This window comes from Neofelis nebulosa, chromosome 18 (assembly GCF_028018385.1).
Source record: "Neofelis nebulosa isolate mNeoNeb1 chromosome 18, mNeoNeb1.pri, whole genome shotgun sequence".
Lineage (NCBI taxonomy): Eukaryota > Metazoa > Chordata > Mammalia > Carnivora > Felidae > Neofelis > Neofelis nebulosa.
This window is the reverse complement of record NC_080799.1, coordinates 26052513-26072098: the sequence shown is the minus strand read 5'-3', so window position 1 is coordinate 26072098 and position 19586 is coordinate 26052513. Positions and strand designations below refer to the sequence as shown.

General features: G+C 45.0%; 1 long non-coding RNA gene across 1 annotated transcript; it reads left to right on the top strand.

The window, feature by feature from the left end:
- The first annotated feature begins 7203 nt into the window (after positions 1-7203).
- On the top strand, positions 7204-19033 carry LOC131501271 (uncharacterized). Its single transcript, XR_009256732.1, has 3 exons — positions 7204-10686; positions 11253-11760; positions 18328-19033. It is a non-coding gene; the product is annotated as an uncharacterized LOC131501271 (long non-coding RNA).
- Positions 19034-19586: the final 553 nt, after the last annotated feature.

Here is a 19586-nt window from a genome sequence, read left to right as displayed (position 1 = left end):
AAAACTTACCATCTTAAAACAACACATTTCTTGGCTCACAGTCTCTGTGGATTGGGAATCCAGGCAGTTTAGCTGGGTCCTCTGATTCAGGCTCCCTTACAAGCTGCAATCAAGGTGTTGGCTCAGGCCATCACTGTCTGTGGTCTCATCTGAAGGTTCAACTAGGGAAGAATCCACTTCCAAGCTCACTCACATGGTTGCTGGCAGGATTCAGTTGCCTGTGAGGAATTTGACTGACAGCTTCAATTCCTCAGTGGTTCCTGGCTGGAGGCTGCCCTCAGTTCCTTACCATATGCACTCTTCCAAAATGTCATGTTGCTTTATCAAAGTATACCAGCTACAAAGACAGTATAGCGATAATACCTCTAAGCTGGAAGTTCCATTCAAGTTACTAGGTCCATCCCACGCTTAAGGAGAAGAGACTATACAAGGCATAAATAGGCAAGGCAGAGACTTAGTGAGAGCCATGTGAGAACCTGCCTACCACGTGGATGGAAAAGGTTTCCTCTAAGAGACATAATACAGGGTGGAGTATGGGAGAGAAAAGGGGTCTTAGCACTGTGTCTAATGCATGTGCACGATCTTGATGGATCAGATCAACCCTCCCCCTTGAGGTAAAGTGGAGGATGGGAGGAGGCACTATGGTCATCCTTCCCCTCACCGAGAGTTTCTGAGCTGCTGTGGGTAAGCAGACTGACATCATGTATCCAAATGGAAACGACTTATTCCTGGGATCAAAAGACTCAGGCCCCTTGTGAATGGAACAGAAATCATCACTTATGTAAGCCCACAAGAACTAAAGGCCCTTAGTCTCAAAATAGAGGAGTTTTCCTTGAGCCCCTAAACATGAGCAGCATCAGATTCACATCACTGCCCTAGTTAAGCAGCAGAAGGCCAAAAGCAACCATGGCAACTTTAGTGGAGGAGCCCCTGAAGGTATCTGACCCCAAGATTATCCTCGAGAAGTGCCACTGGTTGTAAGTAGACAGAACCCAGAGGAGGGCTTACAGGGGAAGAAGGGGGAAAGGGGAAAATACTTAAAAATATTATTAAGGGAGAGGAAACTGATTGAAGAAAGGCACAAGCAGAAAAGGCCTCCAGATCCCATCCTCTATCATCTCCTGCCTCAAACCTGGGCTTGAGGGTGATTTGCTCTTATGCTACAAAGCCTGAAGCTATGTCAAACAGTCCATGACTGCAGAGAGAAATTTTTAGAGCTGAAAATGAATGCATATCTTTCATTCATTCATTCCTTCGATAAATCCGTCTTTAGGACCAATGACTGATCCAGATGGGAACAAAACATGGGCCCTATTCTCATGCAGCTGATGTTCCAGGAGGGATTCGTGTTAAACAGTGAATAACATGATTGCAGATGGCAGCAAGTGCTATGAAAAAAAATAAATAAAGACTGGCAGGGATGGCATGGTTGGATTGTCAGCTATTTAACCCAAATGCTCAAGAAAGGCCTCCGTGAGAAGGTGCTAGTTTGATCTGAGTGACAAGGAGCCAGAGCAAAGCATTGCAGACAGAGGGGACAGCGAAGGCCGGAGCGTGAGGCCTGGCCTGCTGAAGACCAGCATGGGGAGAATAGTAAGAACCGGGCAAAGTGGTGGAGACAAAGCCAGAGAGGAAGGCAGGGGACAGATCTGGTAGGCATTCGTCAACCTTGGTGGGAAGCTTGACTTTGTTCTAAGTCCAGTGAGAATCCTGTGGACACCATATTCATTCCCTCTTCTGTGGCTGTAACAAATGATCACAAACTGGCTTAACACAACACACATTTGTTATCTTACAGTTCTGGAGGCCTGAAGTCCAAAATCAGTCTTACTGATCAAGGTGTGAGAAGAACAGATTCCTTCTGGAGGCTCTAGGGGAGAATCTGTTTCCTTGTCTTTTTCACTTTCTAGAGGCTACTGCATTTCCTTAGCTTATGGCCTCTTGTCACCTTCAAAACACATCACTCCAGGGAGCCTAGGTGGCTCAGTCAGTTGAGCATCCGACTTTGGCTTAGGTCATGATCTTGTGGTTCGTGAGTTTAAGCCCTGCATCGGGCTCTGTGCTGACAACTCAGAGCCTAGAGCCTGCTTTGGATTCTGTCTCTCTCTCTCTCTCTCTCTCTCTCTGCCCCTCCCCCACTCATGCTCTGTCTCTGTCTCTCTCAAAAATAAATAAACATTAAAAACAAAAAACAAAAAACACATCACTCCAACCTCTGTGTGTGTTGTCATGTCTCCTGTCTGTGACTGTCCCCAGTGTGATTACTTTGGACCCACCTGGATAACCCAGGATAATATTCCCAACCCACAATGCTTAACACATCCTCAAAGTCCCTTTTGCCATGTGAGGGAACGTGCTCACAGGTCTGAGGGATTGGAACATGGACATCTCTGAAGGGCCCTTATTCTGTCTTTCTACAGAGACTCTCAACAAAGGGATAACATCTGATCTACCTTAGAGAACACGAGTGCACGAGTTGGGGGAAGAGAAGGAAGATCAACAGAGACCATTCCAATAGAGCAGTGAGCAAGCAGAGGTGCACTTGACCTTGACTGCCATCCCTGAAGAGATAAGAGGAAAAAGTGATTGATTCTCCGACTATCCAACCAAACTGGTTCTACTGATTCCCAGTAGGGTGCTTTTTCAGCCATCCCAGGATCAGACTTTGTAGGAACCGCCAGGGTCTGTATGACTGTTCTGAAAGGAAGAGGCCAGGACTGGAATGGAGGAGAAGAAGGATAAGACTAAGGCTCTGGTCTGATGTAGTAAGTCAAAGAATGACCGCCCTGAGATTTCCAGTCCTAACCCTGGACTTTGTAAAGGTCACCTTTTCTAGCTTTTACCCTTGGGGAAAAGGGTCTTTGCAGGTGTGAGTACACTGAGGATCTTCAGATGAAGAGGTTACCCTGTATTACCAGCGTGGGCCACAACACCATCACTGCTATCTTTATCAGAGAGAGGCAAAGGGAGCCAACACAGGCACACAAAGGGGGAGCTGGGGTGCAGATGTGGCCACAAGCCAAGGAATACTGCCAGCTGCCAGCGGCTGGAAGGGGTGAGGAGCAGAGTCTCCCTTTGAGCCTTTGAGCTTCCAGAGAGGGCGCAGCCCTACCCACGGCTTGATTTTAGCCTTCTGGCCTCCAGAACTGCCTATCTCTATTGTTTTAAGAGGATAATTCTATCGGGATAAATTTCTACTGTTTTAAGCCATCCAGGTTGTAGTCATCTGTCACAGCAACCCCAAGAAATTGATACACCTAGCATGGACAAGATTGTAGCCTACAGTCTGACCCAGATGCCAGTAAATCGACCAAACTGGATTCTGGAAGCACACCTTCCAGTGTGGGGCGCCCCAGGCAAGCACAGGCAGGGGTGAAATCTCACTGCTAATTGTCCGGGGAACAAGATGAAAAGAAACTAAGAAGGCCGCCTAGCAGCCAGAGGACCCGGATGACTTTAAGCCCCTTCCCCATTCGCGCTGTCCCCACCAGCAGGAACCAGGAGCAAGGACCCCCCACCTCTGTGGGCGTAGCCCTCGTGCAGGGCCCCTGAAGACAGCTGTTGCTCTGTATGGTTCAGGCCCAGGGACCACTCACCTCCCCCTCAAAGTACACCCACCTGGGGCTGGCTCCAACTCCTTTATGTCTGATGCAGCAGAGAGTGGTGGAAAGCTACAGAGAATGGACAAAACTCACAGACCATCTGTTCATCTTCTGTGTTTTGTGAATTTATTTTCAAATGTTAAGCATTTGATAGCAGTTGTCAGGCATTATCTCCAAAGCTACCATTTGGGTAAAGATATCCTCTTAAATATCCAGGAGAATCACTCAGAGATCAGTGATTCTCCAGGGTTTGGAAGAAAGGGTGAGTCGTATTTTGAAACAACATCTTCAAATATTATTACATAATTGTAGGACCAGAAAAGGGAAATAAGGTGTCTTGTTTCTATAATACAGATTTCAGGAAGAAAAGCCAGACCAAGTCTTGCTGAAAGGACGGTGTAGGAAATGGAGAAATTTCTCAATCGAGAATCACAGGCTCTGGGATGAAGGCCTATGGATACCTCCTGGCCTTGGTGAGATTTTTATGTTTATCAAAAAGGGACACAGGGGACACCTGGGTGGCTGAGTCGGTTAAGCATCTGATCCTTGATTTCGGCTCAGGTCATGATCTCACGGCTCATGAGTTCAAGCCCTGCATCGGGTTCTGTGCTGACAGCATGGAGCCTGCTTAGGATTCTCTCTCTCTCTCTCTCTCTCTCTCTCTCTCTCTCTCCCTCTCCCTGCCCTGCTCATGCTCTCCCTCCTCTCTCTCTCTCTTTCTCTCTCTCTCAAAATAAGTAAGTTAACATTTAAAAAAAAAAAAAGACACAGGTTTAAAAAAGAAAGGTGGGTAATGCATTCAGCATAGGGGTGTGTCATGTTCATTTTATTCTAGGCACATTTGGGAAGTGAGTACAGCCATCTAGGAAGGGCTGTCAAAGATGAGCAGAATGGGGGCGCCTGGGTGGCGCAGTCGGTTAAGCGTCCGACTTCAGCCAGGTCACGATCTCGCGGTCCGTGAGTTCGAGCCCTGCGTCAGGCTCTGGGCTGATGGCTCGGAGCCTGGAGCCTGTTCCCGATTCTGTGTCTCCCTCTCTCTCTGCCCCTCCCCCGTTCATGCTCTGTCTCTCTCTGTCCCAAAAATAAATAAAAAACGTTGAAAAAAAATTTAAAAAAAAAAAAAAAAGATGAGCAGAATGGACCAACTTCTGTGGGTAGCTTTGTTCCTCCATGCCCTACAGCACAGGGCTGAGTTGGGAGGTCACACTCACTTCAAGTGCAATGGTTTCTGATAGGAGCTTCTATTCTGAGTAGGACTGTCCTCGGGTATCAGAGATGAGTCTGGTGACGTTGAGGGCAATGGGGAAATTAGGCAGTTAATTCCCTAAGTTATGACCTTAGACATCCATGACTAAGCCCTCTTGGCCAACATGACCATGACAACTGAATATCGACACTCTTGGACCATGTTCCCATCTCACTGATACAACTGCAGAAAACTTTACCTAGGTTAGAATAAAGGGGTTATTCTAGAGAAAAGTGGAATGGTGAGCTCATAACCTTGGGAACTTCCTTAGCCATGACTTCCCATCCTTAAGGTGAGGGACAACACTAATACTTCTCCCTTAGGATTGTTGTGGTGATCAAATAAGACAGTGCCTGAAATATGGTATGTTTTGTATATGTGTTAGCTATTATTTTCCTTATTACAGGAGCCAGGCAGATAAGCCAAGTGCATGAAGCATTCCAGGGGGGAAAATCACAAGTGTTGTGAGCCAAGAGTTCTTGACCGGAAGAGTACCTTGTCCTGTCTGATGTGAGCAACCACTGTGGTGTCCTCTCCCAGAGACAATGTGCGGGAATACAGGCCAGTAATGCCATATTTTCCCATTCCTCCAGAAAAGCTGGAAGTCTGGATTTTTGTGTAAAACATCCTGATTTTATTTTTATTTTTTTATTTTTTAAAACATCCTGATTTTAAAATATGGGCCATGAATTCTAATTTTTTGAACCTCTAGGCTATGCAGATAAAATATGCCCATTCGATACTTATTTCAAGCAGGCCACAAGCTTGAAACCTCTAATGTACAAGATCAATGGGCACATATTTTCAGCCCTTTTAAGAGAATGATGAGGGTATTTGGGGGGCCTTTTATTTGCAGAACTCATTAACTGGACGCTATTATAATAACGTATTATAGTAATGTAAATACTATAGTAATTTCACATTTACAGCGTGTCAAGCCCTATCCTGGGGCTTTACCGTAATAACTCACTTGACCCTCACAACAACCCTACAAGGTAGGGACTATTAGTTTTGCCATTTTACAGAGGAGGAAGCTGAAAGCTCAGAGGTTAAGGAACTTGCCCTAGATAAGACAGCAGGTGGAAGAGCCGGATTTTGAATGCGGGCTGCCTTTAAAAATTTGTGATGAGGGAAAAAAAGAAAAAAGAATTGTGATGAGGGGCACCTGGGTGGCTCAGTCGGTTAAACGTCCAGCTCTTGGTTTTGACTCAGGTCATGATCTCACAGTTCGTGGGATCGAGCCTCGCGTCGGGATCTGCACTGACAGCCGCAGAGCCTGCTTGGGGTTCTCTCTCTCCCTCTCTCTCTGCCCCTCCCCCGCTCACTCCCTCTATCTCTCTCAAAATAAATAAACATTAAAAAAAATTTTGTGATGAATCACATAAAATTTTTCTAAAGCCCACACACGATGTCGGCATGGCCAGAGCTGTCACCAAAATGTGCATTGCTGAGGGATGTTGAGATTAGCAAGACCGCAGGAGGACCCAAGCAATGGGAACTCAGCAAAGCCTTAGCACGTTCCCAGAGTTGCTGGTGTCTACCAGAAGTCAGTGCTTGGCCACTGAGCCATGTTTCCATTTGATGTGGCACCACATTAAATGCATAGTTGATGGCCAGCCTTCATAGAGCATGTACCATGTTCCAGGCCCTCCTCTAAACACTCTACAAATATTAATTTACTTAATTCCAAAGAGACAGATACTAATTTCCATCATCCCCATTTTATGTGGAAACTGAGTCACAAAGAGATGGAGCCTTTTGTCCAAGTCCACCCAGCCACAAAAGAGGATAGGTTCCTAAGTCTAAGTCTTAACTGCACTCTGTTCATAAATCTTCGATAATATCCATCACCTCTAGTTACATCCACTACCAAAATGCCCATGCGCAAGAAAGGACAGAGCAATGAGAGAGATTTCTCTCTTTTTTTTAGTGTTTATTTATTTATTCTGAGAGGGGGGAGGAGCAGAGAGAGAGGAAGAGAGAGTCCACACTTGCAGCACAGAACCCAACTTGGGGCTCAATCCCATGAACCATGAGATCATGACCTGAGCTGAAATCAGGAGTCAGATGCTTAACCAACTGAGCCATCCAGGTGCCCCTCAAAGGGAGAGATTTCTAATTGAACTACTCACAAAACTGAACATTTTGGGGGAAATGCAGTTTGCTTCATAATGATGACAACAACTAGCTTTTATTGAGTTTTCACTAGGTTCTCACCAAGGCTAAGTCCACATTAGCCTCATATAAACTGCAGGAGCTGGATGTTATCATTCGACCCATTTTCATGGACGATAAAGCAAAATCTGGAGGTTCCAAGGAACTTGAATAAGGTCAAACAGCTGGTAAGTGATCAAATGAGGGCTTGAATGCAGATCTTTCAGACCCTACTGCCTGCGTGCTTAAGCCCCACATTAAATGTTCAGGAGTTTGTTTCTTCCAGAACAACTTCTGCTAAAAAAGATGAAATCAATGGAAACAGTATTAGTATCACTATTGCTAATCAGCCATGGAATAACTTCCAGGGAATTTCCAAAAAGAAGTCCACAGAGCCGGGCAGTGCCTAAGGGGTCAAGGTTTAGGACAGAGCCTCACTAGGGATGAGCCCCAGCCCTCAGACACCCCACAGCCTAAAACAGGAGGACCATCTGCCCTCCCTTTCCCTCTGGCTAAATGTGAAGAGTGTCCTTCCGCCTTGTTCCCTCCTGGAGGGCAATTCCTGCCTGGGGATTGCACTTGTATGTGCTTTTAGGTTTACAAGTGGCAAAAACCACCTCAAAGTAGAGTCATTAAAAGAAAAAAAGAGAGACATGATCTCTTTGTTTCGGTAACCAAATAAACCTTGGGTTGTCTGGCTTCAGGTACAAACGGATCCAGGGACTCATACAATATCAGAAAACTGTCCCTCTCTACCTTCATCTAATTTTCTCCGTAGTTCATTTTCTTGGTTGCCCCTGGAAGCTCCAGTCACTATCCCCAGAGCTTAGCAATACGAGTGGAAGGAGAATTTCTTTTTTTCCAATGGTCCCCATGAAAGTGTTAGGATGGAGTTTTTCTGGCTTGGTTTGAATATCCATCTCTAATTCAATTATCCTCACCAGGGAGATAAATATCAGATTTTTCAAGCCTGGGTCACATGTTTGCCCTTGGAGCAGTGTGGAGATAAGAGGCAGTCTCCTTGGATTACATGGGAGATAGGTGGTTTTCCAGAAGAAAATGGTCTTTTAATTTTTAAAAGAGTGAGGGGAATGGGTTCTAGGAGATGCCAACAACAGGTGTCCTCTATAAGCTCATATTATAAAGTCACCTTCTAGATGCTAAGATTATAGGCACAGATCCATCTAGTCCCTAATGTGCTTACATATTCACTCTTAGTGGAAGGTTCTCAGTACCTCTGAGGCCTATGAGAAAGTCCATAAATGTCTTTGCTAGCATAGGTACTGGACATTTTTCCCTTCTGGAAAAAAAGAGCACACCAATATTCCTTGCGATACAGTGCATCCCTCATTTTCCGTCACTTCGGTTCAGGTGGGGCTAACCCACCGAGGCTTCAAGCATGAAGATGTGACCTAAGTCCACTGTATACCTCTGGCCTCAAGATCAGTTCTGAGATGATTATGGGATTTGATTCTTACCAGAGTCATCGTGTCCTGGGTGTTTGGAAAAAAAAAAAAAAAAGCCTACAGGAGGGAAAAAAAAGCTCTTTTTTTTTCTTTTTTCTTTTTTTTTTTACTAGGGTTGGTAAGAGGGTAGGCTGTTGGCTAGGAGATTGCTAGAGGCCGTCTTGTCACAAGGATAGGGCTGGTCTGAAAATGATGCCAGATAGAGGAAACCAGAACTGGGAGATCGAGTTTGAGCCCCTGGACCCGGACATACACTATTAGAGACAATCAATCACATTATTTTTTTTTCTTAAATTAAGCCCATTTGAAGTGGATTTCTTTGTCACTTACAACTAAAAACGCCTGACTGCTACCATCTAGATTCAAACACCAGTCTTGTCACTTTTATAAACCTTGTCATTTTGGGTAAATCGACGAACCCCTCTGATTCTTGGCTGCTTTCTCCGTGGAGTGGAGATCACCTCCGTGGCAGGGTTTCCAGGATAGTAACTGAGGTTATAGCTGATTAGTACCGAGCACAATTCTGGCAACGCCATGGGCACTTCATACAGGTATGTTTTACTGGCATTGGGAGAGCAGGAAAACGAAAGCCAAAGGAAGCAGGATCAAAACCAAACTTGGATGACTGTTGGAGCCAAGAAAACATTAGATGTAAACGAGCTGTCTGGACACAGATAACAGGGAGGGTAGGGAACAACTGGAGAGTAAGTGCCCGCTGTGACAACATTCAAGCTTGAAAATTCAAAATCTCTCAAACAAATTGAGGACGAGGGCTGCCAGTTCACAAACCTTGAAAAGCAACTGAAACATGAATGTTCCAGAGGAGACCCCAGCTGTGAGCCAGGAAGTGCAGTCGTTCGGTTCGACATGTTCCCACGGATAAAAGCTCTAGGGAAGGAAGCTCCATGATGCCTCCATCAACAGCCTGCCTCTCCCAAAGCAAGAGAATCAAAGGGCCTTTGAGTCCAGGCTTTCCTTAATTTCAAAACCGAACATGACCACTCTTTATTTTTAACCTTCCCTTCCCCTAGTCTATGCCTTCAAGCAGCTTTTCTGGGGAGAGAGTGTTTGCGCCCACACTGGCAAATCTGAGTCCCTGGCCACGCGCCGGCTGCGACGGGGCTGTTGCCATGACCACCCACCCCAGCACCTGGAACCCAGCCTTTAGAGGGGCTCACTTGAGAGCCGCATGAACGGTAAGAAGCGTGGAATTCAAGTCCCCAAGGGACCTGGCTGAGGGCAAAGGGACCCTCACGCTTGTCCCCTGCTCTGGAAGGAGTGTGCCTCTGGCTGGTTGGAGTGCCTGTGACAGTAGAGATAGTGAATCTCCCGTGTGGCCGATGCTCGTTGTGCTTCTGCTGTTATCACATCCGCTTCCTGGAGAGGCCAGCAAACTCACCTAGAGTCTCCAGGCTAATGGTGGCAGAGCCAGAATTTGAACCTCGGTGGGTACAAACCTAGTGCTCCAACATAATAACCATAATGCCTACCAGGAGAGAGAGCTGATGTGAATGTTTGGAGCCACTTGACAACTGTATTTATTTCTGCTGATGATTAAAGAATCAAGGCGCCTGGGTGGCTTAGTGGGTTGAGTGACCAACTCTTGATTTTGGTTCAGGTCATGCTTCCAGAGTCATGGGATCAAGCTCCACATCAGGCTCTGCACTAAGTGTGGAGCCTGCTTCAGATTCTCTCTCTCCCACTACCCCTCTCCATTGCTCTTGTACACATGCTCTCTCTCTCTCTCTCTCTAAAATAAAAATTAAAAAAGAAAAAGAATCATCTGATCCATACCCCAGTTTTCTCTCATTATGGCTAGTTTGGTGGTCTTAAACATGTCCACAAATTATTTGACTCATCACCCACCCAAAGGTAGAGACTAACCCCCTCCCTTTGAGTTTGGGCTGCTTCTCACAAATAGAATGTGGCAGAAGTAATGCCTTGTGATTCCCAAGGCTAGGTTAGAAAAAGCTACAGAGTGTCCACCTGGCTTCATGTCCTGGGATGCCCGCTCTTGGGCCCCACCTGCCATGCTGTCAGGAAGCCCGGCCACGCAAAGGCCATGTGTGGGTGCTCCCTCAAAGAATCCTGCTGAGGTCCCAGCCCACGGCCAGCATCGACACGTGAGTGGGGAAGCCCCTGGGATGAATCGAGCCCCAGCCACCAACTAACTGCAACCAGGAAAGGACTCTGAACGGCACCACACAGCTGGTCCCAGGTCAGTTCCCAGAACCGTGAGAGGTAATAATAAACGGCTGGTGTGAGCAACAGTTAGGGTGAATTAGTTCCTGTAAAAAATTATGAGTCTTTGGGCCCTGGCAAAAAATAAATAAATAAAATAGCAATGAGCTGTTCGACTTGTATGATTTTGCTCCAAACTGAATAGATTCCAATCCTACAAAATCTCGTCTGGGCCACTCTCTGCCTGCTTCTTTCACAGCGCTTTTATTAATTAATTGTGATGATGATGATGGGGGGGCGGTGATTTGTGCTAGTGCTTCTTGAGAGCTTTGTGTGTGCCACATGGAGAGTTAAGGGCTTCATCTTTTTTTCTTTCTTTCTTTCTTTCTTTCTTTCTTTCTTTCTTTCTTTCTTTCCTTCTTTCTTGTTTCTTTCTTCTTTCTTCCTTTCTTCTTTCCTTTCTTTCTTCTTTCTTTCTTTCTTTCTTTCTTTCTTTCTTTCTTTCTTTCTTTCTTTCTTTCTTTCTTTCTTTCTTTCTTTCTTTCTTTCTTTCTTTCTTTCTTTCTTTCTTTCTTTCCCAAAACATCCCCATGGTATTGTCAGTCTTTCAGGTTCAGAACTGTACTCAAGGAGTTAAGTTGTCCAGAGGCGCACAGCTAGGATGCCGCAAGACCAGGTTGTCATGGATTCCCGGTCCAACGTGTATGAATTGAGCTCCTACCATGTGCCCCACACTGTGCCGGACTCTGGAGACACTGCGGAGAAGACTTCGTGCATGCGGACTCCAGGGCGGCAGGCGGGTGGTAAGGAAACAGACAAGCAAGCAAGTCAATAAATAACAGCATTGCTGTGTGAGCCTTGCTGGGAAGAGCAGTGAGGCTGGTAGTAGCCAAAGAGCGGCCTTCAATCCCCTCTGAGGAAGTGGCCTTTGTGGGATGTGCATCCCGGGCAGCAGAAACACCCAGAGGGGAGCCAGGGTTGGGCGAAGGACCTGGCACATTCAAGAAGCAAAATAAAGACACCAGCCTCGAAGTGAACGAAAGAAAACAGGGTGCGAGATGAAGACAAAGAGGGAGGTGAGGCCAGACTTCACACGGCCCTGTTGACCAAGGTAAAGAGAACATAGGTCTGTTCTAAGAAACATGGGAAATGTGGAAGTTTTTGCTTTTTCATTGGGTAGTGACAGGATCTGGTTAACTTCTAAAAAAGTGGCATTTCTGGCTGTTCCATGGACCCACCTGAGGGGGCGACACATAGGCCAGGAAACTACTCAGTGTTGGCCAAAGGGCATACAGTTGGACCTTGTAACCCTGAACTTGAACTGAACATCAGACCCTTGGGATCCGAGACTTGAACTGCTTGGCCTGACCAGAGCACTCTATCCTGAGCGAGAATTCTCTCGACTCACGCAACAGGGGCTTGACGAACCCGCGTGTGGAAAAGCCCAAATCATAAGGTTCTGAATTCAGGATGAGAGAGTGGGCCAGGGGCATGGGAAGGAGAGGGTAGCCACAATAGTTTCCATTAATTAATTTAAAAAATTATTAATTAAAAGTGCAATGTGCAATTCATGCTGGAACACTAGAAAATCTTGATGAAATTGATACTTCTCCGGAAAACAGTCATTAGCATTCTTTCCTAGTATAATATAATCTTAAATAAAGGAGCATAGTGATTATTAAGAGGGCAGGCTCCCCCATCAGATGGATGTAGGTTCAAATCCAGCCTCTACTGCGTACTAGCCGTGTAATCTCAGGCAACACTCAATTTCTTCCCTTGTATCTTTTTTTTTTTAATTTTTAATTTTTTTTTGAGAGAGAGAGTGAGGGAGGGGCAGAGACAGAGGGAGACAGTGGATCCGAAGCAGATTATGCACAGACTCTGCAGGGATCCCAAAGCAGGGCTGAAACTCAGGAACCACGAGATCATGACCTGAGATGAGCCCAAGTCAAATGTTTAACCGACCGAACCACCCAGGCGCCCCAATTTCTTCCCTTTTAAAATGAGGATAAAAAGAACAAGAAGCAACATATGTGAAGAAAAGTCATCCAGGGAATTTGAAACAAGATCAGAAGAATGGAATTAAAGAATAATTATTTCATAATGTCAGTTCTTCCTAAACAAATACATAGGTTTGATGCAATCCTAACAAATATCCCCATACTCCTAATTTTTATTTGTTGTACTTCTTTTCCTTTGGTGGGGAGGAAGAGAATTTGACAAAATAACTCTAAAATTCAACCAGGTAAGTAAATGGCCAAAAGACTTGAAAGCGAAACATAATTAAGGGACACACTGAATACAGATACTAAAATGGACTATAAAGTTTCAAAGATGAAAAGAGCATAGTGTGTGTAAGTACTGAAACATAGATCAATGGAATAGAGCAGATGGCGCTGAGATAATCTTTCATGTACCTGACTTTATTAGATAATAAAAGCAGCCACACAAAGGCAAGAAAGAAAAATATTCAATAAATGACAGTGGGACAGTTGATTAATATTTGGGGGGGAGGAATAAATAAAGCAAAATTAAATTTTCATCTCACACTATACATCAGTGTAAATTCCGGATTGATTAAAGAGTATAAAGTAATTTAAAAGTTAATTGAGACTAATAAACAATCTAGACTTCTGGGGACAAAGGAAACTTGATCACTTGATCACGTATCTAATATCTATCTGGTCCTCCTACCTCCCAGATACCCATTTTTTATTTTTATTTTATTATTTTATTTAATTTTTTAATGTTTATTTTTGAGAGAGAGAGAGAGAGAGCAAGTGGGGGAGGGGCAGAGAGAGAGGGAGACACAAAATCTGAAGCAGGCTCCAGGCTCTAAACTGTCAGCACAGAGCCCGACTCAAGGCTTGAACGCACAAACCATGAGATTGTGACCTGAGCCAAAGTTGGATGCTTAACCTACTCAGCCACCCAGGTGCCCCAATACCCTCCCCCACCTTTTTTTTTAATTGATGTGTATGGGGATGCTTGGGTAGCTCAGTCAGTTAAGTGTCTGACTCTTGATCTCAGCTCAGGTCTTGATCTCAGGGTCGTAGTTCAAGTCCCATATTGGGTTCTGCACTGGGCGTTAAGCCTACTTTTAAAAAATCATTTAAAAAAATAGATACGTATTATATATAAGTTTATACATAAAAGCATATATGTATGTATGTATGTGTATACACATATGTATGTATGCACAGTATATATAGTTATATACAGATTTACCTATTTTTTAAAGAGAGGTAAAGCTATCTCTCTGTCAACAATTATGGAAGGCTGCCATCCATATACTTGAAACTTTAAAATACTTACACCCAATATGATATGGATGAGACAAAATTCAAAAGTGGATCTTTGGTGGGTGTTGGGGGTCAATAAGAAAAAAAGGAAATCTTAAATTAATCTGATCAAGAAGAAGGGAGACAAGGAACCATTAAGAACAAGAGAAATCAAGAAAAAAAAAAGAATAAGATGAATCAGAATTACCACTAAGGAAAATAAATGAAACATGCAAGAAAATATTATGCATAACTACATACAGACTAGGAAATTAGAAAATTTTGATGAACTAGGTTATATTATAGGAAAATATAGATGGCCAAAAAATTGATTCCAAAAGAAGTTTCAAAAGATCTGAGTGTAATACGACACAGTGGGGAAAACTGGAAAATTAGCCAAAGAATGGCCGTGGGCCCACTTGGTTTCATGAGTGAGATCATACATTTGGGCAAATTGACAGAAGTTGAATCCATACTTCCATGTCTCTGTTTGGTTCTAAACCAGGGGGCTTGGGGCTCCTGGATGGCTCAGTTGGTTGAGCACTGGACTTCAGCTCAGGTCATGATCTCACAGTTCGTGAGTTTGAGCCCCATGTCAGGCTGTGTGCTGACAGTGCAGAGCCTACTTCGGATCCTCTGTCCTCCTCTCTCCCTGGCCCTCCCCCACTCATACTCTCTGTCTCTCTCTCTCTCTCTCTAAAATATAAACATTAAAAAATATTTTTTTAAGTATGGGGATAGAGCAGTGAGTAAAAAGGAAAAAGTCTCTGCATCCATGGAACTTTATGTTCTTTATATTCTAGAACATAAAAGGAAGCAACAGACAGAACCCAGGGGCTCCTGGTCACTCTCAATGTTAAGAACCTGAGTTTTGTAATTAGGACTCATTCATAGGCAGTCAAAAGCCCAACCCAGAAACAATATGACATCTGGGGCCTTCTTCAAAATAATTCAGTGAGGAGGGACAGTGATGGGACATAGAGATGAGACAAGTTGGGCCATATGCCAGTAACTGCTGCCGCGTGTGGCACATAGCACAGGGGCCTTCATTCATTATTCTTTCCTCCCTGCCTTTATGCATATTTGGAATTTTTGCATAATGAAAGGGTTTTTAGGTCCAGTTCCATCAAAGTCAAAACCCCAACCTCACATTCAATCCAAAGCCTTTCTCTCTCTCCAGGTCCAGCCTGGCTGCCAGTGCTGGGCCTCCGCAGTGGGAGAGGAGGCTAGGAGGTCCTTCTCTGCTCCTCCTCCTCCTCTGGGGCTGAGGATGGGGAAGGAGTGGTAGGCAGAGGGCAAGAGTCAAGAGTCGCCTTACTTAGACGGTGCCACAAGCGGGTCTCTTGTAGCTGCTGATCTCAAGTGCTGCTCTCCCGAATGCTGATCTCTTGTGTGAATGGTCCTATGAAGAGTTTGAGCTCACTGATTTTCTTCAGTACCTGTGCGGCACTCAGTGCATCGTTGCCTCACGACACCCTGATAGTCCAGACTGCCTTTCTGGTGCCCTCTCTCCTCACCCTATAATGGAAGAGCTGCTCCAGCCAGCCTCTTGCCTTCGCCATTCTCCAGGCAGGAACCAGACACCTCTCTATGTTCACGCGTTCATGGGTGACACTTGTCAGTCTGTCTCATGTGCTCCCTCCTGGGGCTCTGCTCCAGCCCACACTTAGTTTCAGGTGCCAGCCTAGAGCATCCACGGCTCAACAAGCACTGGCCAGGGAATGAGGTTTCAGCCTCCCCTCTGGCGTATCCATAATCTCTCTAATGAGTTGACTGGTTTGGTGGGTAAGAAACATCCCCTCCTCCACCATGGGGTTGGGACAAAAAGAACCAAAGCACCTTTCTCCCCCAGGCCCTCTTATTTCCCCTACCTCATTGAGTCCTACTCTTCAGTCCGTAGAGTCTAGATGGGAGTTATCAGAGGCAGAGCTGCAGAACCTATCTGGCCATCTCTTCAAGACCCTGGGGGAGTTGCTTGGCAGCTCTGTGGCTCCAGATGTGGGACTATTTCGTGCTTGTTGTTTTTAGCCTTAGGGCTTTGGCCAACATTCCAAGCCATAAGAAAAGTCCTAAACCACATCCTGTTCCACTGATTTTAGGAAGGTATCCAAAAGGATGTTATGCCTCTTAGTTATCTATTGAGGTGTTAATCCTACCTCTCAATAAAGACACCTTTTGAGTCTCTAAGTGCCTCTTGGGTCATTTTGCTTTCCTAGCACAGAATTCTCATGGAAAGTGATTAACCATGTAATAGTCACCCGTTTGTTATTCTGAAGGTGGCAGATTAAAACTAATCTCGTTAAGAGGACGGGCTTCTTTGGCATCATCGCTTTATTTATAGCTACAGCTGACATTTATTGAGCACTTCATATATGCCAGGCACTGTATTAAGCCTTTATGTGTAATGTCATATATAATCCTTATTATATAATAAGGAGATCACATGGACCAAAGACACAGGTCCTATCATTGTATTTACAAGGAAAGAGTGGCCACAGAGGATTCAGTAGTTTTCTCAAGGTCATAGAGCAAGTAATGCAATTAGGACTTGAATCCAGGTTTCAACAGACTCCAAGCCCATACTCTCCACCAATTCTGTCAGATGTCAACCAAGTTACAATGTTTGGTGCTTCTATAGAGGTAAGCCTCTGTCCCCAAAACCAGTTTAGGATGAGAGAAGAAGAAAGGCTTTCTCCTAACTTTTCTGGCTAAGTTTGTCCAGGATACCATTTGAGGGTCTCTACCCTCCCCCCAAGTCCGATTTCCTTAGCGAGGTCTTGAGGAAAAGACAATGCCCTCCTTCCACATACCTCAGCCTAGAAGGTGGGAAGGAGAGCAAATGTCCTGGAGAAGCTTGGGGCCAAATGACTGCTACTTTCTTGCTTTCTTCCTGGTCTCTGCTGTAATTTCTATTCCATGGAGTACAGCCAAAGCTCCGATGTAACACACATACACACATGCGCATGCATGCACACACACACAACCCCTCCCTCCAAAAAAACACAAAAAAAACCCCTGAAAACATCATTCCCTGCTAAAATATCCCAATTCCCCACTGCCCTCAGGAAAAAGTCACAATCCTTAGCAACCCTAGTCTGAGATGCCAATATGTCTAGCTTGAGTTAATGAAATAGCTTCCTGGGGCACCTGGGTGGCCCAGTCAAATGTCTGACTTCGGCTCAGGTCACGATCTCAAGGTTTGTGAGTTTGAGCCCCACGTCAGGCTCTGTGCAGACAGAGTCTGGAGCCTGCTTTGGATTCTGTGTCTCCCTCTCTCTCTGCCCCTCCCCCACTCATGCTCTGTCTGTCTGTCTCTCTCTCTCTCTCTCTCTCTGTCTCAAAAATAAATAAAAATTAAAAAAAAAAAAAAGAAATAGCTTCCTAATTTGTCTCCAGACCTTCACTCTTGCCCCTGTAGAGTCTACCCACTCAGTGGGCAGAGTGAAATTTCCAAAGTATAGATCAAATAATTTTACTCCCTGTCTGAAATCATGCAGTGGCTTTACACTGTTGAAGAAAACCAGTTTACCCTGGCCCCTGTTCTGCCTAATCTGACCCCAGCCCACCTCCCTGACCTCACTTTGCTATGAGTTTTTGTCTTGTGCATAAGATTCCCACCACACTATCATTTCTGTTCTTCAGCGAGCCACATTCATGCTCATTTCAGGGATTCTGCATCTGAAAACCCCTCTCCTGTGGGCATTTGCTCTAGATCCTTTTAGGGCTGACTCCTCTACCGCTGACTTTTCTCAACTTAGTCACCTCCTCAGAACGCCCCCCCCCCCCCAACCATGCTACCTACTGTGGTCCTTCCTCTGCTGCCAACACCAGTCGTATCCCATTAGATTACTTGATTCTATATCCTTTGCAGCCTTATCACTACCTGCCTTTTTTGTTTGGTTACGTGTTCACTGGCTGTCTCTCTCACCTAGAATGGAAGCTCCTTAGGGGCAGAGAATCTGTACTGCTCATTGCTGTATCTTCAGCAGCTACAGCAGGACCTGGTAAACCAGTGGATCTTAGGAGATAATCTGTTGAATGATCTAACATGGCTAAAAGACCCTGCATGATCTGGCATCTTTTTACCTGTAGAGCACCATGAACATCTGTCAGCTTTTACAACTCATCATCTACTTATCCTTCTTCAGACACTACCTTGATTTCCCCTAAAGAGTCAGCCCCTTATCCCACTCTCAGGCTACGTGAATTAAGCTGAGGCCGATCATCCTTCTTGTGTGTTCAGGGACAAAAAGATAGCCCAGACTTGAAAATCAGTGAATCTCATTTCCTGGCCACAATGATTGACTCAGGTGGTTATGAACAAAATGAGTCACTGAGAAACCTGTCCCAAGACCTTTACTATAACTGTTGATGGAGAAATGTTCTCTTTCTTCTAGGGTTACTCAGTTGGGAGGATGCAAGCCAGGAGTTCTTGGTACTTGAGAAGACAGCCCATCTAAGAATGGACCTGTCTAGAGGGAGACAGGGCTGAGAGGAAGATGCAGGTCCCAGGTCCAGCCACCCACGGGCATATCTACTTTGCAGTCACGTGCACTGATTGATTGCTTTCGTTTGTCTTTTATGCTTGGAGCTGGGTTTCTGTCAACTGACTAGAAACTTCATGACCAATAGACTACTTGTCTAATTTCACTTCTTGTCATCTGTATAAATTGGGATTTATGTTCATCTGCTAAACTCGAAAAGGGATGAAATAAATTGAATCTATTTTTGTCATGTAATAAGAATGTTGTAGATAAGCAGTCCTGGCCTGGAAGAAGAACTCCTTTTGAAAGCAGAGACCGAGGTACCCGCAGCAGTCAAGGTCCATAGACACCATCTAATCCAACTGGGTAGGAATAACAAAAATTCCCCTTTCCTGAGAATGAAAGAAGTTTCCTAGTGAGCAGGGAGAACTCCTTTATTTAGCGCTTTCCACCACCCTTCTCTCTGCCCTCTGGGAGATGCTCCTCTGTCCATCTCTCTTCCTGGACTCGTCTGAGGTGGAATGGGGAATGACCAGCTCCCAACTTGGCTCAAGGATCTTTTTGGGATTTACTTGTGGTTTTTAAAAAAATTTTTTTTAACGTTTATTTATTTTTGAGAGAGAGACAGAGCATGAATGGGGAAGGGTCAGAGAGAGGGAGACACAGAATCCGAAACAGGCTCCAGGCTCTGAGCTGTCAGCACAGAGCCCGACGCGGGGCTCGAACTCACGGACCGTAAAATCAAGACCTGAACCGAAGTCAGCCACTTAACCAACTGAGCCACCCAGGCGCCCCTGGGATTTACTTGTTTCAAGGTTTAATATTCACAGGTTGCTACATATCAAGCTTGGGAATCAGTTGGCAATATTGTTCCTCCAAAAAGCTAATCGACTTCGAATATTTTCTTGAAGAGTGTTCATGGCCAAGCATCTTATCTGTGTATAATATTCAAGCATGAAGAGTCGACCACGCTGACCCCACATTATACACTTGCCACACTAAACATCTTTCACTCCCTCAAGTTCATTATGCACCATCCTTTGCACATGCTAGTCCAGTGCACGGAACACAGTTTCCCCTGCTCTTCACTTGGCTACCCATCCCTAAGGGTTCAGGTTACATGGAACGTCCTCCATGAAGCCTTCTTCCATGACCGTCGACAACACTAATTG